Here is a 22701-nt window from a genome sequence, read left to right as displayed (position 1 = left end):
TATATATATATATATATATATATATATATATATATATATATCCCATAGAGTCAGGATCTACTATTATTAATCATGGGATACTATGGCTCTTAGAAAGGAGGAAAAGACCTTGAAGAAAGGTTTGGAGAAGAAAGGAAAGAAGGAAAGGAAGGAGAAAGGACACGATTGTCGGGGATGAAAGCAAGGATAAGATTTAGGTTTTAGCTGAAATCCCAGAACCAGGGAGATTTCACTGGGCGGCCTGAGAATCTCCATGGAAACCTTATACTTCTGCCCCAAAGGACACCACCCATTAAATAAAATACACTGTCAGCTACACTGATGTGTCTGAAACTGAAATGCCACCGTTGAAGTCCCATTGGTATTAGAAAAGGAGTTTTAATTGGATTATGAATGATACAGAGCTCGGTAGCTTTTCTGGGCTGATACCCTAGAGGAATCATTTCTAAAAACAGTAATGAATTAGATTTCATGCTTCAGGAGAACCCTTAATGGTGGATTCATATCAGATCTGGGATGGTGGGTATTTATAGCCTTAAAACAAATGACCTCCACATTAGACATTGACCCTGGATTTTTTTTTTTTCTGCCACACAAAAGAAAAAGAAGGAAATCTTTCTTCTTGTAGAAAAATCAAACAATTGATTCCAAATGAGCCGATGTTCGGGAATATGGATGTGGGAAAAGGCTGAAGGAATTCATATTTCCCAAACTTGAGAAACATTTAGGCTCCTTTCCAAAGGTGACCTAACGTTTTTGATATCCTAGGAATAGTTCTCAGATTTCCAGTGTGGAAAATCCTGGAGTGCCAGGGCTGGTACTATTCAGGGCTGGTCTATGGCAGGTGTCACAGAGTGCAAAGAAAGAGAAGTTAGCATAGACGAGTGAGGGTGACCTCAGAGGGGTGAATGAGAACGTTCATGTATTCAGGGCACTTGTCATTCACACCTAGTCACAGATGGGCCCAATAATGCCAGCATTTCCACAGAATACTAGATATCCATATTTTGTATGGAATCTCTGGATTTTTAAATTTTTGCAACGAATTCAAAATGTTTCATCGTGCCCACTGAAGAGAATGCCTTTAACTAATATAATATTGCATGCTAATCATTTTTCAATTAAAAAATATAAAATAGGGGCGCCTGAGTGGCTCAGTTGGTTAAGCGTCTGACTCTGATTTTGGCTCAGATCATGACCTCACGGTTTGTGAGATCAAGTCCCAAGTCAGGCTCTGAACTGCCAGTGTGGAGCCTGCTTGGGATTCTCTCTCCCTCTCTCTCTGTCCCTCCCCTGCTCTCTCCCTCTCTCTCTCTCTCTCTGTCCCTCTCTTTCTCAAAAATGAACACATAAAATTTAAAAATAAAATAAAATAGAATAACTTTTAAAAATCATGAAATACAGAGACCACCTTTGCGGTCCAACTGCTTTTGAGAGATCGTAAAATTTCTTTCAGGGCTTCTTTGACACTAATGTGATTCTTAAAAAAAAAAAAACCAATTTGGACAATGAAACCACATAATATCCTTCACTGTTGAGGGCTGTGTTATCTCATTGCATTAAATCAATAAAGCTTGGTTTCTTGTTGGGCTTCATCCTCCTCTGTAAACAGCTGATGGAGAGAAAGCAAAGAGAATGTGATGTAGTCTCAACTCTGTCGTCCCAAAGGGAATGATTTGATATCAAATGATTGCACTGATTTCCATTTCGTCAATTACTGGTGAACTTAAAATTAATCTTACCCCCCCTTGTAGTTCATCTTTTATGAATTGCTTACACGGTGTACTTTGTAATGCGCATTCAGCTTTTCAAATGTGGAGTTCGTTGTTTCTAGCATTTGGAGTATGCTGGCTCAATTGCCTTCAGAGCCTCGCCAACGGCCTCATGAGTTCGACTTGATCATCACTGCCTGTGTTTACAGAGGAGGAAAGTCGGGCTCACGTGGGTGGACTGTCTCACCCACGTTCACGCAGCTGAATGGGGGGGAGAAGGGACTTGAGCCCAGGACCCTAAATGTCAGGATCTTTCCTGGAATTTGCCGTGTCTGTCCTGCCCCTCTCCACCCGCAGTGCCCACCACATAAGTTGGCACCCAGGTGGCAGAGTGAGGGAAAGAGTAAAAGCCAATACCCCTGATGTCCCCTGTCCTGAAGGCACTGGCAATGCATGTAAGCTTGATGAGAAATCACTGGGATCCAGCTCGTCCCCCTTGCCTTGGGGAGCCTGGATCTCGTGACCCTTCTGAGCCTGTTTCCTCGTATTTAACCGGGAGGTGGTGGTAACTTCCCTGCTTGCTCAACCAGGTGACAATCAAGTGGAAGCCGTGTCAATGTGAAAATGCTAATGGCATCAGATATGGTGTGACATCAGCATAAAGAACAAATGTGGGAAGGGGAGTTCGCCATTACTGTCTCAGCAAGCGAGATAACTCCTATAAAAAGTGGCAAAGGGTGTGGAGTTCAAAGCCAATGGTGGGGTGCGTGTGAATTCTTACTTAAAGTGGATGATCATCCTAAGTGATTTTGTACAGATTAGAAATACTTTAAAAATAAGAAATCCTTCTGTAGAGGCAAAATGCCTCCAAAGAATTGTGATTTTAACTCTGGGTTCTATAGCATCATTGTAGAAATAGCCTTCCCTTCAAAAATCTTAGTTCTTAAAGCACAACAAGGGGGCGATTTCCCCCCAGGAGAATTTGGTAACATCTGGACACCCTTCATCACAACTGGGTGGAGGGTGTTTCTGGCATCCAGGAGGTTGAGACCAGGGATATTTAAAATTTTTTTTTCAACGTTTATTTATTTTTGGGACAGTGAGAGACAGAGCATGAACAGGGGAGGGGCAGAGAGAGAGGGAGACAGAATCGGAAACAGGCTCCAGGCTCTGAGCCATCAGCCCAGAGCCTGACGCGGGGCTCGAACTCACGGACCGCGAGATCGTAACCTGGCTGAAGTCGGACGCTTAACCGACTGCGCCACCCAGGTGCCCCAAGACCAGGGATATTTTAAATATTCTACAATGCACAGGACAGCCCCCATAACCAAAACTTACCCCACCAAAAATGTCAAAAGTGTCAAGGTTGAGAAAACCCGTTTTATATCAGAAATGCAGGACCCAGAGCCTGTGCCCTCTGAAGACTTATATTTCTTTTTTTTTTTTAATTTTTAATGTTTATTTATTTTTGAGACAGAGAGACAGGCACACAGACAGAGCATGAGCATGGGAAGAACAGAGAGAGAGGGAGATACGGAATCTGAAGCAGGCTCCGGGCTCTGAGCTGTCAGCACAGAGCCCAACACAGGGCTTGAACCCACAAACCATGAGATCATGACCTGAGCCGAAGTCGGATGCTTACCTGACTGTGCCACCCAGGTGCTCCTGGAGACTTATATTTCTGTGCTTTGTGTCAAACACCTTTTCTTGGCACTGGGAGACATTCCAACTCAGTGCCCTCCACCTTCCCACCCCAGTGGTCTTTGGGACCCCAATCATACCCAAAGGACAAGAGCAATGCAATCACTATAAAGTCATTCACAGAGCACCCTAATTTAGTCCACTGAAAATGACCAGGAATGAAACGGATCTGAATACTGCTGATTCAGGAAGGGCAGTGACCTACATGATTGTGGAAATGTCCACCTCTACCTTCAAAAAGTCTCTCATTTGGAAACCTATCTGGGTATTAAGGATCAGGAACCTATTAATCAAGACACATTCCTGTTAAATAAAATGGAAAAGGTTCTGGCTATCTCACAAGAGATAATCCTTACATCTGCATCAGCTGATACTATGTGACCACAAAAATGCCCTGAAATTTGGCTTCTTTTAGCAAGGTTTGGTAAATTCTCAGCTTTAAATACATGTTTGCTGAATTAATGAATGGCGCTTCTCCTATACCTGTTCTCAAATGTGCCAAATTTTTTCTATTTTTTTAAAGAGAAGTCGGAAATCAGGGTTGAAATGAAAAATCCTATATTTTTTAAATAATGGCAATAATGTATTGTATGGCTTAAAAAAAGCTCTTCTGGTCAGAGACAGAGTGAAAACTCAGTATTAAAGCATATGTCCTTGTTTTGTTGGGTTTTGTTTCCCTCAAAACAAAGGACTATTACATGTAAACATCATTAGTTGCAAAGATTAACTTGCTTAATTTAATCAGGAAAGGACTTAGTAAGGAATACTAGGAAGTCCAAGAATGATTCCAAAAAAGGGTAGAGGAAGTGACTGTTCAGTGACAGCCTGTGAAGTCACCCGAGAGAGCCAGGTTGGCCAAGGAAGAATAAAGGTGGGCAGAACCATGAGATGGGCAGGACCACAGAGTAGGAGGGGCTATGATATAGGGGAGCTATAGTGTGGGAAGAGCTATGATGTGGGTGGAGCCATGTGTGGGAGAGGCTATGATGTGGGAGGCGCTACAATATGGGAAGGACTATGATGTGGGAGGAGCTATGGGTGGAAAGAGCTATGATGTGGGAGGAGCCACCAGGTAGGAGGAGCCATGGATGGGAGGAGCCATTGCTGGGAAGGGTTATGATGTGGGAAGAACCATGGGTGGGAAGGGCTATGAGTGTGGGCGGGGCTGTGATGTGGGAAGGGTTCCAATATGGGAAGGGCTCAGGGTGGGAGGAGCCATAGGATGGGAGGAGCCGTGGATGGGAGAGAACCAAAAAGCTACAACACCTGGAAAGCCACTACCACCACCACTGACCCAAGAAATGTGCTGCCCCTTTGCCAGCCACTTCTATGACATGGATGCCCTGTGTCACTCATCTGTTCTAATGTAGCTCCCATATGAAAATTTCACACAGAAGGGCCTAAGTGTCAGAGCCCCATCACACGCCTGCATACTTGTGATGGTGAGGTTGAAAAACAGAGCTTCTGTGACATTTCTATGTCTGGAACCTGGATGCGCAATGAAGGGGGGGTCCATCAAAACGTAAAATGAATGTGTGTCCCCTATGTCCACAATTTCTGATATTTCTTTCTTCTCCCAGCCTCTATTCCAGTAAGTGGAGTGTCTGACTGAGTCTCAGTTAAGGAAATATCAGCAGAATCCCTGTGTGGCACTTCCCAGGTGTGGCTTCCAGTATCCTCCCAAGTAATCCTGTTCTTCCCTCACTCACTGGCCAAAGGCATGGAAGTCAGCCAATGCCTTTGAGATACCAGGGGGATGGTGTAGTCACAAGACAGAGGGACCTAGATCCCGGAGTGACTGTGTGGAGCAGAGCCCCTCACACCCCGGCAGTTAGAGTCTAAACACACTTCCTTCGGTTGAGTGGTAGGATGAATTTTCTGTTACTGCTGCTAACTCGCTTCCTTTCATCCAGAGCATGATGATTAAATCAAGCAATAGACAAAGCTACAACCTCCAAAGAATTAGGGAAAATTGTGACATCATGGAAAAGACCATTTCTATTACCCCCTCAAGTTCAATCAGCAAAGTTGCACACAGTCTGTGGGGCTCAGCCTTTGCCATAAACCCTGTAAGACCTGTGGTGATGTTAACACTGGAGAAGCGATGATCATCAGCACGCACGTGACAGAGCAGAATAGAACAAAATGCTAATCATCTCAATAACCAAAGTGCCTGTGAAGGCTTTGTGAAATTTCCATTAAGAAAACACTGCAAACTCCTTTTTTATATGCTCTACTAGATACTATATTCTTTGCATATTTATAACCTTTTTGGTTGAAAACTAATATTTCTTTTTCTTCTTCATGGGTCATTTACCTTTTGTGTTAAACAAAAGGGAAGGAACAAAACAAACGTCTAAGATGTTCATTTGCTCTAATATGTTACTCAATGCAAATACACACGAGTTGTAAATGGTGTGATTGTCTTATAAATGAAGTAGGTGTGAACTCCAAAATGTTTCTGTCCCTCAGGTCCAGAAAATGTTCTTTGAATATTTTGATAGTTGACCTTTCCCAGTGATTGACGCTTCTAGTTCAATTGATCTATTGTTCCCTAGATACTTATCACTCACCCATCTTTTTATGTGCTAAGGAAATGTCACAGGAGGATGCAACTCTGTTAAATGTTACCTATACAGATGATAATGACTTTTTCTAGAATGGGAATGTCTGTAATATAAAAACTACCAGCTTTTCTTTCTTTCTTTCTTTCTTTCTTTCTTTCTTTCTTTCTTTCCTCCTCCTCTTTCTTTCTTTCTTTCTTTCTTTCCTTCTTTCTTTCTTTCTTTCTTTTTGTTTTAAACCACTAGCTTTTCTAAATGTCCCTAAAGTTTGATTCCTTGATCCATTTGTTTCTAGTAAAGGTGAGTAGAGGTGCCATTTTGGAATTATTTGGATGGATTGCCAGCCTTGAGAGACAAGTGATTAATAGGCAAGTTCTGGATGCCTATTGATGGCGTGGGTGTGATTTGGGGCTCCCACACGGGGTTACTCTGTGACCTTTGTCGACTAACCATAGGTTTGGTCCACATTCCAGGGGATGCACTGCGGACCTCTCTATGGGGGTGTGGCAGAGAATTTGTGACTATCTTTGCTCTAACACGTGGTGTGAGGGCTAAATGCCACCCTATCTTGTTCCATCTCCTGAGTCCCTTTATTCAGTGACTTGAACAGTGGTGCATGACAGCCCTACCCACGAGAGTCCCGTGAGTGAACATCTCATATCCTTCTCAAAATATTTATTCTTTGCAAATGATTTCTCCCTGACTGACCAGGAAAGAGAGCTGGAAATCACAATTTTCTAATCCCAAGTGTGGCAAGGTTGAGAGACATTTGTTATTATCCAAATAGATTCACACACACAGAATATCTTCTGGCTCCCAGGAAATCATGTCAGGAAATGGGATTTAATAAACTTGATGAAATAATCAAGCCCCAGTTCCTGGCCTTCCCCCACCATCTTCCCTATGGGTTAAGGCCAATGTTGACATTCAATCAGTAAGGTTAAAGAAATGAGAAAACCCCACTTAGATTCAACTATTCAACAGGAAATACGTGATGTCAGGAATATAAATGCACCAGTGACGTCAGATACAGAGCATGTGTGGGTGTTTCTCCTGGGTGGACTGTAGTTGGTCTGGGTCTCCATTGTCTCACTCAGAATTGCTGGGGTTTATAGTTCTTGATATTCTCTCCTCACTGCCATGGAAGCTGATGCACTTTGAGCAGACAAAGGTAGGCATGTTAGCTTTCTGAAGTAGGAGTATTGCAAAATTGCCTTAGAATTAGTGCCTTTGGATGACAATCAGAACCATGGACAGAGATCTTCTCCTTGTATCTTGCCTGTGCTATCTGGTGATCACATCTCTGAATATAAAAACATCCATTTAGTCACCCCGTTCTTGTTGAGCTGTGGGAAACTTTCAGGAGAGCTTGGGCCCTTTGGCTTTAGGGACAGGGTGATTCTCTCAAGAATTCTGTGTGGACTGAAAATCCAAAGGCATATTCCCATCCACATCATGTCTTTGGGGAGGACACTCCCCCCCGGCCCCCCCCCCCCCCCCACCATAGCAGACATAAAGGTTTGCAAGGAGTTTGGGTAGGTTGAGTCCAGCCCCAATACCAAGCTTGGGTCCTGAGTCATCACGATTGCCCTGTTACCTGGTCTCCGTGACTGGTTAAGGCAGGCAATCCAAGATACTCAGTGTTGAGCATGGCCCTGGTCATAGAGACTAGTCAAGGGTGGGCAAGTAACCTAAAGCTGGACCAATCAACTAGATCAAAATTTTTCTTGTGCCAAGGGGAGGGACACCCATAACAATGTGATTCAAGGAGGCTTAGGATTTAAAATGAAGCAGTAATGAGGATGAAGAGAACATATGCTGGGCAAAGCTACTTTTAGCTTTCAATGGACAGAATTACAGAGAAATGGAACCACACCTCTGATCAAGCATTCCCTCTGCAACCTCCACTTTTCCCCATCTGCAAAATGGGCATAATAATTGTGTCAGTCAAAATTGGCTGGTTAATGCAAGAAATCATCACAAAATCTCAATGGCTTTGCACCAGAAAGATTTCTCTCTTCCTGGCAGTCTTATGTGAGTCAGTGAGGGGCTCTTCTCCGTGGAATCATTCGGGGGGCCCAGGCTCCTCCTATGTTGTGGCCCCTATATCTCCTACGGGCTACTCAGAGTCCTCCACTGGATCATGTGCGGCCAACCAACAGTGGGGGAAGAGGGAAACCAATGGGCTGAGCAGGGGGTTTTATAAATCCAGAATGGAGATGAAGACGTCACTTCCACCCATGCTCCATTGGCCAGAAACCAGTCTTGTGGCTTCTGAGAAATATCCCAAGAGGAAAAGTGAAATAGTTTGTTGACCTTGAAGCCATTCTGTGCCATAATATCAGCTGCTCCATGGGGTGGTCGAGAAGATTATAGGGGAGAGTGCAGGTCAAGGTTTCTTAGCCATAGCACTATTGGCATTTGGGGCAGACGATTCTTTGTTGAGGGGACATCCGCTCTTGTAGCATATTTAACAGCCTTCCTGGGCTCGACCTACCAGATGCCAGTAGCATGTCTCCAGTTGTGACACCACAGTTGTCCCCAGATGTAGCCAAATATCCCCTTGGGGGCAAACTCAACCTCAGTTGAGAACTACCAATGTAGTGAGGCGCTCACCACTATGCCTGGCATGTAGCCTGAGAAATACTCTTGCAGCCATTAGATGTGAGAAGTAGGTTTGAAAATCTGTGTAGGGCTACTTGTAAGAGGAGACCACGCTCATCAGTATTAGTTATTATTCTGTTATCGTGGTTGCCATTGACTTGCCGTTGTTTTACACTGTGTGGCTGGTTCAGAAACTTTGTATATAAGCCACTTCCTATAGGGTCAGGAAGCAGTAACAAGAATATCCTTCCTTTCCTTTTCTCCTCCCTTCCTTCCTTCCTTCCTTCCTTCCTTCCTTCCTTCCTTCCTTCCTTTCTGATATACTTTGATTCTAAGTATTTTCATGTTATTATTCCCTGGAGAGATTATTTAACATAGAGAACATTTCATTGCAACGTAGGATCTTCCTTTATAGTAACACCTGCCCTCTGATCATGACCCCAGGGCCCAGGTTTTCTATTTCTCTAAAATTATTCATGTAGAGCTAGGATACAGACAAATAGATAATAGACAGATAGATGAACATACAGGCAACTAGATATTTCTGGTTTTTAGGGTAACTAACACACCCAGTATGTGGAGATAGTAAAGAGGGCTCATTTCAATTGCTGCGTGATCTCACATCGAAGTACAATGGTGGTTGCCAGGGCCTGAGGAGAGGGGGCATGGGGAGATCTTGTCAAGGGCACAAAGCTTCAGTTATAAATAAGATGGGTAGAGGCTCCTGGGTGGCTCAGTCGGTTAAGCGCCTGACTTTGGCTCAGGTCACGATCTCATAGTTTGTGGGTTCCAGCCCCGCGTCGGGTCCCGTGCTGACAGCTCAGAGCCTGGAGTCTGCTTCGGATTCTGTGTCTCCCTCTCTCTCTGCCCCTGCCCCCCTCATGCTCTGTCTCTTTCTCTCTCTCCAAAGTAAATAAACATTAAAAAAGTTTTTTAAATAAATAAGATGGATAAATTCTGGGGATCAGCACGGACTACAGTTAGCGATACTGTGTTGTATACTTGAAAGTTGCTAAGAGGGTAGATCTTAAGTGCTGTCACCACACACACACACACATACACAAAGAAAGATAGTAGGTATGAGAAGCGGTGGATATTTTAATTACCTTGAGTGTTGCGATCACTTCACAATAGATAAAGTACTTTAAAAAATCAAGAAATTGTTGTTTGTGCGTTATACCTCAGCAAGGGTGGAAAAAGCTAAAAGCTTCCTTCTTTTCAAACACAAGTATCCCATTTATGAGAAGATGCCCTTTCCTTCCGCACAGGAGAATAACCCACAGCTAGAAATAAGAAAGCTGATTGAAAAGCGTGCCTCACAAAGTTTGCAGTGTCCTCTGTAAGTCAAAGTTACGTGTAACTGGGCGAAACTTCTGTTGCCCAACTGGGTTTGTTAGTGGTAAATTAATACATTAATTGTTGTTAAATTGTGTCTGTAACCCAAAGTGACTATAATTGGATGTCATATTTGATCGCAGCTGAAAACTGGAGTCGCGTGTCCTGGGGGACACAATGTCCTAGATGAGGTGCCTGGTTGAGTGTTTTCTGCGAAACATACAAGCAAAGCATCCTCTGTGGTCCATACAATCCGCGTATCAGTGACGCAAAATAAGGCAGCTCAGCAAAGAGTGCTCTCACCTGACCAGACCACAACATTTGAACTTGGAAATCCAAGAAGCCATCGTCTGTGACCCTGCAGCCTCAGGGGAGTGTGCAGAAGAGGTGGGAGGCAGGGACACGTACGTCCTGGGCGTCCTGCAAGCTTCCCAGGCCCCTGCTGCCAGGACCATTTCAGCTTCACCTTTATATTCACTCTGCCTCTTATAACACATCCTCCTTCTGAGGCTTGCTAACGTGAGATTATCCCTTTTACGCACAACTATAGAAGGCTAATTTAAATGTCCCGTGGATCCTGGGCTCGTGTGAAGGCTGGAACCAGATGAATCAAGTTGATTAAAATAAAACCAGAGCCAGAATAATTTTGCCCCAGGTCAGTATCATTTGCTTTCCTCTGAAAATCACACACGCGTTCACATTCCTCATGGCAATTGGTGCTTCAAACATTTTTCCTTATAAAACCTTAGAAATAAGGAGACTTGGTAACAGTTCTGTAGGTCTGTAGAGTACCCCGTTCCGAAGTCCTTCGAATAATAGCTCTACCCCTCGGGGCGCCTGGGTGGCTCCCACGGTTCAGCGTCCGACCTCGGCTCAGGTCACGACCTCACGGTTGGTGGGTTCGAGCCCCGCGTCGGGCTCTGTGCTGACGGCTCAGAGCCCGGAGCCTGCTTCCGATTCTGTGTCTCCCTCTCTCTGCCCCCTCCCCCGCTCACGTTCTGTCTCTCAAAAATGAATGAATGTTAAAAAATTTTTTTAAAAATAGTAACTCTACCTCTCAGGGACATCTGACCAGTGGTTTGGGGACGGAGGGGCGGGAAAAACAAGACTGCCTGGCATCTGACCCGACTTTCTTTGGTGGGTAAGCCCCACGGTGTGAGTCTGGAGAAGGGCACAGCTCCACTTCTGCTGGAAGAAGCCAAAAGAATCCAGAAACAGTCTTCCTGCTCTGGGCCAGTCTGGGCACAGGAGGGAGAACAGGATTCTGAGCCGTTGGATGCCTGGTCCTGACGTTTCAGTCCTGATGGAGGGACAGAGAGAGGGGGCCGGGAGCCGGAGGCCAGGGCTGCCCACACCAGCAGCAAGGTCACTGCCATCCGGCTCCTGTGATGAGGCCTCAGCTACCCTGTCCGCCTGGCCCAGAGCCACTGTCTGTGCCCGCTGGTTTCCCGAGTCACGCGAGCCACCGTGTCTCTGTTCTTCTTGTGGATTCCCGCAGCCCCCACGGTGACTTCAAAAGCGCCCTGGCTGGTGCCTGAGAGAAGGTCGCTCACCCTCCCGGGTCCGGCCGGGCAGCCTCCTGTGAAGTCCTTTTTCGAGTACTTTCTCTCGCTGTTAACAGCTCTGCCTTTTGGGGACACCCACCTGTGCCCTCCTTCATCAGCTCCGAGGACCATGGGGATCTTGGGATTGCGTGTGTACTGGAAAGAGAGAGAGAACGAGAGAGCAAACAACAGATAGAGAAAGAAGGGGCCCCGGAGACACGAGCGAGGAGACAGAGAGCGGTCCGAGTGGCCCAGACAAGGCTACCCAGGCCCCTGTGAGCTGAAGCCCGTCTCTACCCCGAGTGGAGGCAGCCATCTGGCCATCCGTCTGGTGCGCTCCCTTGACAGGTCTCGGTCTGAATGTGTCATCGTCCTTCACGTGACCGTCATTCCCCCTCGCTGCGTGGCCCCGCCATGTCACCCACCCAGATCTCTCCAGACAGCGATCTGCTCCAACAGCAGGGTGGACGGCTTCCCTGGCCTTGCACATTTGCACTTGTGAGTGTCTCTAAAGACGCCCAACGATATTTCCGACTTTTCCTATCAATGCTGAAATAATAGTTTTTTTTCCAGAGAGAGGCACGGCTCACTTCTCTTCGGGCCTTTGTTCAAATAACAGCGCATCAACGGGCGTCCGTTTGCCAGTAACTCTTTAGCAATCCCTTCCGGGCCACCGGCTTCCCACATGCCTCCTTCTGGGGGGTTTTCCCAAAAGCACATGTTGCTATCCGCCCCGCCATCCCCATTTGCTCGCGAATTTATGTATTCTCTTCCCTCTGCAGGCATCCAAGCTCCGCGAGACCAGGCATCTTGTCTGTTCTGTTTGCTTTATAGACACCTCTCTGAGCAAAGTCTGTCCCAGAGCAGGTGTGCAATAAGCATGTACCACCGAGCACATAAATATCCACCTGATACACCCGTCACACGCGGCTTGGGAGATCTGTCCTCCCCTTCCAGTCCTGCTTCCAGAAAAGGCTCCAAGTCAGACCTCCTTCTTCCTAGGTGTCTGCTGCATTTTCCAGCTCACTGGCGAAATCCTTTGATGGCTGCTAAAAAAAAACCCTGCAGCTTCCACGAGGAAGGAGGGTGGAGGCTGGCTCGAGAAAGCGCATCCGGGGCGACCACGGGCAAGAACGTGCCACCGAGTGGCAAAGACGGAAGACAGAGCAGGTTGACCTCGGGGTCAAAGAACCGGGAGGAAGTCCCGCAAATCTCCAGGCTGACTCCTGAGGGTTCTACTGATGAAAATACCACCCTTGGCCCAAATCCCAGCTCTGCCACCCGCTGGCTGTGTGATCACGGACAGGTTAATCATTGCTCTGGGCCTCAGTTTTCTCGTCTGTTAAATGGGAATAAACGTGGCATCCACTTCAGGGTGTTCGTATGGGATGATGTTTGTTCCTATATCCCTCAAATACGTATTTAGAAACCACTGTTTTCCACCCACTGTTTCAGTAATGAGAGCCACAGCTGTGAATAAAACAGGATCCTTGCCCTCAAAGGACACAAATAAATAAATGACGAGGATGTTTCAGGTAGTGAGGTGTGCTGTGTAGAAGGATCTGAGACTACTTTATACCGATGGCTGGTGCTGATGGAGACACCCCAGAGGGTATAACTGACTTTAAAAGAAATCGCCAAATAATTTTCACCCACAACGAAAGACGGCTCTGTTGATTCACATTTTTACTAACATTTGCTGTTGTCAGACTTCTAAATTTTAGTTATTCTGGGAGATATGCAGAAGATATGCAAAGATATGTCTAAATGTAGGGGCCTGGGGGAGGTTCAGTCGGTTAAGCATCCGACTTCAGCTCAGGTCATGATCTCGCGGTTCGTGGGTTCGAGCCCTGCATCGTGCTCTGTGATGACAGCTCAGAGCCTGGAACCTGCTTCGAATTCTGTGTCTCCCTCTCTCTCTGCCCCTCCCCTGCTGTGCTCTGTCTTTCTCTCTCTCAAAAATAAACATTAAATTAAACAAATGTTTTAATAAAAAAAGAAGTGTGTAATTGTAGTTTAAACAGGAACCCCCTGGGGCGCCTGGGTGGCGCAGTCGGTTAAGCGTCCGACTTCAGCCGGGTCACGATCTCGCGCTCCGTGAGTTCGAGCCCCGCGTCGGGCTCTGGGCTGATGGCTCAGAGCCTGGAGCCTGTTTCCGATTCTGTGTCTCCCTCTCTCTCTGCCCCTCCCCCGTTCATGCTCTGTCTCTGTCTGTCCCATAAATAAATAAAAACGTTGAAAAAAAAAATTTAAACAGGAACCCCCTTAGTGACTAATCATGTTAAATACTTTTTCTTATGATTCTAGGCCGTTTATATAACTCGTTTCTTCATTTTTAAATTCAGTTGCCCTTCATTATTGAGTTACAGGAGAATTTAATTTAATCTATCTACAACTTGTCAGATAAATGCATTGCAAATATTTTCTCCCAATCTGAGGCTTACCTATGCATTGTTATGACTTCTATCTTTACTCAACAGAAGTTTTTAATTTTTTAAAGGTCAATTATTTTATCTTATCATTAGCCATTTGGAGTCCCCATTAAGACACCCAAGGTGGCAATGGTTTTCTCTTCTGTTTGCTTTGAGAAGCTCTATTCTTGCGATTTGACACTTGGGTCTACGAATGTCACAGAATAAAGCAGTGGGTCATTTCAATTCCAACATTAATGATAAAAACTACACAGCTGCAAATTACCCCCCTCCGTATATTTTCACATTATGTTTGTGCAAAGATAGCAAAAGGAATGTGTCATGTAAAAAATGATTTAAACCATCTAATGAAGCAAAAAAAAAACCCCACGTACTCACACGGATAACCAATTAAGACCCTATACCCCCTTCACTGTTTGCAAAATGCTTTATTCCTCCAGGCGATACAAATGTATAAAAAGGTTTGTTTTTCCCTCTGCCTCCACAGAACCTAAAGAGACAGCTCACATTTTGAAATAAAATGAATATACATTTATACAGATATATAATGATATATAAAATGATATATATGTTATACATAACATATGATATCTACGCTATGTATATAATGACACATACAATAATATATATAATTATGTATATATGTATATTTCGCCTGAAAATTTCACCTAATGTAGCAATGACATTTTGAAGGCATCTCATAGAACACAAAGAAAGTCCAGGCCTGTGAATTGAGAACATTGTTTCTTTCTCGGACTCAGAGGATAATTTCCCTAGCGGACTGTAAGGCCCTTGAATCATTTCCCGTCTGGAAATAGTAGTGACCCGGCCAGCTTGAGTCAGAGCGCCCTGCCCCAAGCCACTGAAGCCCAGGCCATATTCCTCTGCAAACCTTCCTCACTATTGAAGAGAAAAAAAAAAAAAAACTAAAACGCAAACAGCAAATACACCAGCAGAACTAAAATACGTTTTATAAACTCATAAAGAGAGCCTTGGTGGGAACTACCAACTTGAATACGAAAAATCTAAAATGTCGTGCTTACAACTTTGCAAAAAGTACCCTTAAAATAAGAGATGATCATTCTTTCCCGAATGCCATTTTCAAGTGTCCACGTGTCCCTCTCCTTCGGAAACCGCGTTTACGGTGCTGCGCACGCGCCTGGTGAGATCTGGGGAGACCGTGCTGGGGTTCAGAGGAGCAGAACGGGATAGAGCAGTTAGCGGGAAATAATGGCACTGTCCCCTCTCGGTTCATCCTTGTTGCTGCAGAATTTCATTCCTCTCTATGGCTGGCCGATGCTCCTCGTGTCTGCGTCGCATCTTCTTTATCCATTCGCCCGTCGACGGACGCTGGGGTCTTGACGAGCGCTGAGAAAAGTAGAGGGTTAGTGAATCGTTATGCTGCACACATGGAACTAAGAGGACACTGCGTGCTAATTAAACTTGGGTATAACGGACACCTGAGTTCCTGCACAAAATAAAACAGAGGGCTGTGCAGTGAGGCAGATGGGGAGAGGAAGTGGGTTTGCAGATCTGGGAGAGCACTTCAGTTCTTTTTCGTCTTCTTCTTCTTTTCTTTTCCGGCCAGCTTTTTAGAAGCACAAAACCCTGCCAGTTCAGACATTTGCATCACGAAGAATTCTCCTGTGGTAAGTTCCTTATGACAGGACGCCCACGGGCGAGGTGGGGCGAGGGTAGACGGACAAGGATCCGGCTTGGTAAACAGTGACAAGAGGGTATAAGAAGCTATTCCAGCTCTGGATGCCCAAAGAGATGGCCCTTTCCATACTGAAGACGCAGGCTAGCACGTGTCAGTGTGGCGGAGAGGATGCTGACGGGCTCGAGAGGCGTACGCACGGTCAAAAATCCGGGAAGAATTTGGAGAACACCGTGGAACAGTGTCCCAGGTGAGACAGCACGGGGACCTTCAGGGATCCAGGAACAGACCTCAGTTCTCTTGCATCGTCTCAGGTCCCCAGAGCCCTGCATGTCGGAGCCACAAGCACCTGTCCCTCCCAGCCCCACACAAGCCCCTGCCTCCCCTCCTCCCACAAATAGAGGCAATCAAACCGCTGATTCAAAAAAAAAAACAGGGAGCAGGGGCACCTGGGTGTCTCAGTCGGTTGAGCGTCCAACTTCAGCTCGATCATGATCTCACAGCTTGTGAGTTCGAGCCCCGCATTGTGCTGACAGCTCAGAGCCTGGAGCCTGCTTTGGATTCTGAGTCTCCCTCACCCTCTGACCCTCCCCTGCTCATGCTCTCTCTCTCTCTCTCTCTCTCTCTCTTTCTCAAAAGTAAACATTAAAAAAAAAAAAAAAAACACTTACCCTGCGTCAACCCAGTGATTGCGGGGGACATAACATAAAGAAAAATTGCTTCAATGGCTGTCTGCTGTTTGGGGTGAGTGTGTGTGTGTGTGTGTGTGTGTGTGTGTGTGCATGCACACACATGCATGTGTGTGCATCCATGCACACGCTCTGTGCAGTTCTCATAACAGCTATGGCTTATCCCAAAATTTCAAAGTTCTGCACATAAAATGGAAAAATACCTTTTGAAGGGCTAAATATGTATTCTTTTTTTTTAATGTTTATTTTATTTTTGAGAGAGAGGGAGAGAGCACATGAGAGAGGGGGACACAGAATCCAAAGCAGGCTCCGGGCTCTGAGCTGTCAGCACAGAGCCCGACGCGGGGCTTGAACCCACAGACCTCGAGATCATGACCTGAGCTGAAGTCGGACGCTTAACCGACTGAGCCACCCAGGTGCCCCAAGGAGCTAAATATGTATTCTGATAAAAATCTGCAATGGCTGGGTTTTCAAATAACTTAAGGTTGAGATTTTTCAAAAAATGTGCATAATCTAAAGAGACGGCAACAAGACAAAACAACCCATCTCTTGGGGCGCCTGGCTGGTCATTCAATGAAGCACGTGATGTGCTTGATCTCGGGGTCGTGGGTTCGAGCCCCATGATGGGTGTGGAGTTTACTTTTAAAAAGTCCTCCTGTCTGCCTGTGTGGATGTCCTCTATTTCCAGAGCATTCTGTCTCAATGTTAAAGAATCTAGAGTCTAAGGATGGCCGGCCTTGTGTGCACATGAAAAGTGCTCATGAAACAATCTGTCTTTTCCTCGGTAAGCACAGTATTTTCCAGGATGTGCTACCGGGACCATTCTTCCTGCAGAAAACCTGAAGGGGTCTCTGTTTCCTATTTGCTTTCTCTCAAGTGCGGTGGACCCTCGGTTTAAATTCCATTTGTGTCATTTGGTTAACGCACACTGTCCCTGTTTTCTGGTCTGAAACGCAGCAGCATACACGGACCCTGGCTTCCGTACCGTTACCGTCCCGGACGTTCCTGGTTTGGGGGTCTCATGGAAGCATCGCGATCTCCTACTTTGTGAGCCAAGAAATTCACAAGCCTGGGGTTTCCTCCAGAGACACGTGAGTCCCGCGGGCCTGCAGAAAACAAACAGACGTTGAGTTCACGAGCTGAGGCCATCACTGAAAAATCCTCGGGATCATAAATGTCTAAATGCGTCACTGAGCTGCCGCTGAATAAAATCCAAGAAGAAATCTAAAGCATGAAGTTCAAGGTCCTCCATATTTGCACTTCTATACGCGTCCATGGTAATTCCTATAAAAGTCATTGAGTAAACAGAAATCGAAAAATAAGCTCCATGCTTTCTCAGCATATACAGTCCTTGCCATGCGCTAGTCAGTAACGATGACATATTCCACTGATGTGAACGACAAGGAACATATTTAAATAAGGGCATGGGGACACCTGGGTGGCTCAGTCCACTAAGCGTCTGACTTCAGCTCAGGTCATGATCTCACGGCTTGTGAGTTCGAGCCCCGCGTCGGGCTCCGTGCTGACAGCTCGGAGCCTGGAGCCTGCTTCACCTTCCGTGTCTCCCTCTCTCTCTGCCCCTCCCCTGTTCACACTCTGTGTGTCTCTCTCTCTCTCAAAAATAAATAAACATTAAAAACAAACTTTTTGAAAGAGGGCATTAAAGTATATGTTAATTTATTCCATGTCATACAACTGAATTTGGCTTTGACCTTTCTTAAGCAATTTTGAAAGATCAAGCAATGCACCCTCATCATTTTCAAGTGCAACTTACTAAGCCGCCCGTCAAGATAGTATCATTTAAGGCGTAATGTTCTGGAAAGCCAGTGCCGGGCAGGCCGTGCTGCTCTGGCTTGGGGCACGTGGGGTTTTCCCACCCGCGTTCGAACCCCGTCACGCTCAGAAGTCACAATGCTCCCAGTACCTTTTAAAAAACGATTTACCAAAGTGTGGAGATGTGGAGGAGGTTTAGAATTGGCAATAATTATGGCAAGTAGACAGCAATTTCGTACCTACTTAAAGTAGCTGAAACGGAATTTCTAAGTGTGAAAAACTGTCTGCTCTGGGAAAAGTGGGGAAGTATCCTTCTGTCATGGTCGCGTAACTGTCGCTTGAACGGAAAACCCTGCTGCACAGTAAATGGCACGCGGACCTGTGACAAGCACGTAGAAAGCATATGAGAGGGAACGTTATCCGTGTCGTGGGATGCTACTCTCAGAGATGGGGGGAGGGGCACGAGGGAGCAGGGGGACGCATCCAGAACTGAGTGTGAGCAGCGAGCCCTGTAGACTGACGCCCTCTTGGGGCATGAAAGCTGTGACAAGGACAAGTTATCCCCACTGACCAAGGTCAGGGGTCTCTGGGAATCACACCTCTTCTGGAGGAACGTGTAAGAGAGCCCAGGAAATCACGCTCATGGCTTTGGCGGAGATGGAAGGGAGAGGATCCTCAGGGCTGTGAGGGAGGACGGAGCACCCAGGGGACTCACTGCTCCTCAGCCAGCATGGAGCACGCACATGTAGTGAGCATCCACAGGTAGGGAGCACTCACATGTAGGGAGCACCCACAGGTAGGGAGCACCCACATGTAGGGAGCATGCACAGGAAGGAAGCACCCACAGGTAGGGAGCACCCACATGTAGGGAGCACGCACAGGAAGGGAGCATCCACAGGAAAGGAGCACCCGCAGGTAGGGAGCACCCACAGGTAAGGAGCACCCACATGTAGGGAGCACCCACAGGTAAGGAGCACCCGCAGGTAGGGATCACCCACATGTAGGGAGCATGCACAGGAAGGGAGCACCCACAGGAAAGGAGCACCCACAGGTAGGGATCACCCACAGATAAGGAGCACCCAAGTAGGGAGCACCCACGGGTAGGGAGCACCTGCAGGTAGGGAGCAGCCACAGGTAGGGAGCACTCATAGCTCCTGTGTCTCCTCTACATCACCTCACAAACAACACCACACAAGTGGAAACACGGTTGCTTCTAATCCCAGCTTCTCCACAATCCCCTACAACTTTGTCACCGGTGTTTGCAGCAAAAATACTCTCCTACTTTACTGCCGAAAGTGCACACCTGCTGAAACGGCGTGTATCGAAGCGTTTCACGACTGTTTGATTTCACCTGCAAATGAAAGGATTTCTGAAGAGAACAATCCTCCTACATTTTTGTCTTTGGTTCGAACTGTAATATTTGTGTATTCTTTTTTTTTAATTTTTTTTCAACGTTTATTTATTTTTGGGACAGAGAGAGACAGAGCATGAACGGGGGAGGGGCAGAGAGAGAGGGAGACACAGAATCGGAAACAGGCTCCAGGCTCCGAGCCATCAGCCCAGAGCCCGACGCGGGGCTCGAACTCATGGACCGCGAGATCGTGACCTGGCTGAAGCCGGACGCTTAACCGACTGCGCCACCCAGGCGCCCCAATTGTGTATTCTTTTTAAAAAGCTTGGTTTAATTGTGTGACAGTAATTTAAAATTTCAAAAATAATGCACATCTTGGTTTCGGATATTCAAAGCGCATGAATCATGACTTTAAAAATGAATATGTAGTGTCAGAGAAAGAGACAAGGGTAATAAATCTGTTTAAAGGGTGGAGATTAGTCGTCCCCTCCTGCTTCATTTCTATGCTGTTCGGCTTAGATATTTATGGGATGATAATGTGCAGACCCCAATGACGTTCCTGAGCGCCTCGGTGGGACCGAGAATCTTAATGACCCGAAGACATCAGTCCTCACAATTAAACATCTGTTGCAAATGAGTTCTGAAAAAAGAGTGCAGTGCCACGAAGCCAGCTTTGGCTAAAACGGATGTTAGAAAACAAATTGTAAACTAACGTTTTATATTAATCGTTTACAGGTTTGTTGGGAATAGCTAATGTTCAACCTCCAAAATATTATCTTATCAGTGTTAGCCAGAAAATATTTCCACTAGCTGTACAGGGAAAGATAGAACGTAGGACTCTGTTCATTTTATATTTTGTGCCAAAAATGGAATCTTAAATTTCAAAATATTTTTATCCACCACCCAAGTTTTATAGCTTGGTGGTTCAGCTTAAGATCAGAGAGTAAAAGGTCTGACTTCCCTATATTCAGTTAGACATGTGCAGGGGCGCCTGGATGGCTCAGTCATTTAAGAGTCTGACTTTCAGCTCAGGACATGATCTCACGGTTCGTGAGTTCGAGCCCCGCTTCGGGCCCTCTGCTATCTCCACAGAGCCCACTTTGGAACCTCTGTCTCCCTCCTGCACTCGAGCTCTCTCTCAAAAATAAGCACTTAAAAAAAAAAGAACTGTGCAGAAAAGTAATTTTTTCGTATTTGTGGGGAAATACCGTTTTCATTTGTGGTTAACTCAGTTTTTCCTACGAAATGAGGTCAGAGCTACAATGTTGGTTTGTTCTTTCTAACCGCAGTCTTGCGAGGCCGAGCGGGCTGGTGTTACGACTCTCATTTCATGGATAATGAAAGTTTCAAAGAGGCCACGGGTTCTGACTGAGTCACCCATCTGACAAATGGCTTTGGCTCCTTGTCAATGTCCACACCTCGTGGGTCCCAACCTTACCTCCGCCGATGGTACCCGTGGCCACATTCAATTACAAGACATAGTCAGCTGTGTTACTGAAATCTTCCTCCTTCACAAAAGCCAGTAGGTGTCCTGACATCAACAGCCGCCAGCCTGCATCGTGAACGTGTCTGAGTGTCACAGTCCACGTTTTATGTGCAGCCGATGACTTATTAGGTGACAGCCACGTTCCAGAAGCTGGATCCCTTTCTCAAACTAATGACTCCCCTGCCCGCAAAGGCTCCAAACCCCAGTACATGGTGTCGCTACTTTTTCTCCTCCGCTGCAGAGACCCGCCTCTATCTCTAATTTTGTCATAAGCCTATTGATACCATCAATATAAAACGCACCCATTGCAAGATGGGAGAGGACCCATTTTCTACTGCCTGCTGTAACCAACTTCCAAAAACTCAGTGCCTTAAATCAACGCAAGTCTATTTTCTTAGAGTTCTCGAAGTCAGCGGTCTAACATGGGTCTCACTGGACTAAAACCAACGCGTCCTCAGGGCTATGTCCATGGACGGTGGCTCTAGGGGACAATCCCTTTATTTCCCTGTTCTCGCTTCCAGAAGCACCCACGTTCCCTGGTTTAGACCCCTCCTTCCGTGTGCCAAGCCAACCATGGCGTGCCTCTGGGGGCATCCACCGTTGCACTCCTCCCTCGGCCTGGCTTCCACTTTCAAGGACCCTGTGACTCTACTGGGCTCACCTTCCTAGGATAATGCAACCCGAGTCCACCTGTGCCACGCAAAGTAACATATTCAGAAGTTCTGGAAGCTGGGACACAGGCATCTTGGGGCCTCAGCCCCTGCTTCTGTTACCAGTGACAGTCCCTGCATACGAGAGGAATGGACAGAAACAGGCATGACCAACCCTGTGTCCATGTCTCTCGTCCCAGTGTTCGGTGACCCCGGCTGGGCCACCCGGTGTCCTTTCCTGGGATTTTCCAACCTGGAACCCAGGGAGCCCACGCTCAGGGCCAGGTCCTCGCCAGGGGGCACGCATTTCTGACGTAGGAAACTGCCTCATTTGGTTTAGGCTGATTCAGGTTGAGCTTTTGCCCTTTGCAACCAGAGCCCTGAGAAGTCCAGACGCAATGCCGCCATTAGTTCTTGGGGAACACCAGGGATCCTGGAGAAAGCTGGAGAAATGCTGGTCTGGGGCACGGAGACAGAACAGGTCCCCGTGGGGAATCCCATCGTGTTCCGGGGTGGAGAGAGACACTGGGTCCTCCTCACCCACAGCCCTGGGAGAAGCTTGTGTGCAAGAAGCAAATGGTATCTTCCATTCGGTTTCGAGACTCAAGATCCGAGGCAAACCACTGGGGGGAAACAGACATTGAAACCAGACCTAAGAAGGGTCCCAAGAACATTCCAGTCCGCAAGCCCAAAAGTAAGGCTCTGCGACCCTGGAAAGTTGAGCGCCAAGTTGAGCTAGCTGCTCACAGCATTGAGAGCGCGGCCTCCAGTTCACGGGTTCAACCCGGCCTTTCCCGGGGTCTCTTGTGGAATTCAAGCTGTACCTCCATTTGCACACCTGAAACACGGGGCCATGTTGGAAGGTCGTTGGTCGATTACTGGGCGGTTACCACTCATGCCCAGTGTTGCTCAGATGCGTCATCGAAGAACCGGCACGCCTTCGGTGCTCAGTAAACACGTTGGCTTTATCACGGCTGTTATTTCCCCATCATCCCCGATGGGGACTGGGCTGAGCACACCCGTGGGTCTGGGCATTTCCATCCTTGCTGTTATCGACACCATATTTGCTCTGACCAGCTGCCTGGTGGGGATCAGCAGCAGGCCCAGTGTCTGATGACCACCTCGTCCACATCGGGGGCTAAACACATCGGATCCTTTTTCTTGCAATTTCCCTCTGCTTACTGAGCAGGGCAGACACGTTCA

This window comes from Herpailurus yagouaroundi, unplaced genomic scaffold (genome assembly GCF_014898765.1).
Source record: "Herpailurus yagouaroundi ecotype Mexico unplaced genomic scaffold, PumYag 191, whole genome shotgun sequence".
Lineage (NCBI taxonomy): Eukaryota > Metazoa > Chordata > Mammalia > Carnivora > Felidae > Herpailurus > Herpailurus yagouaroundi.
Note: the sequence above shows the minus strand (reverse complement) of the source record.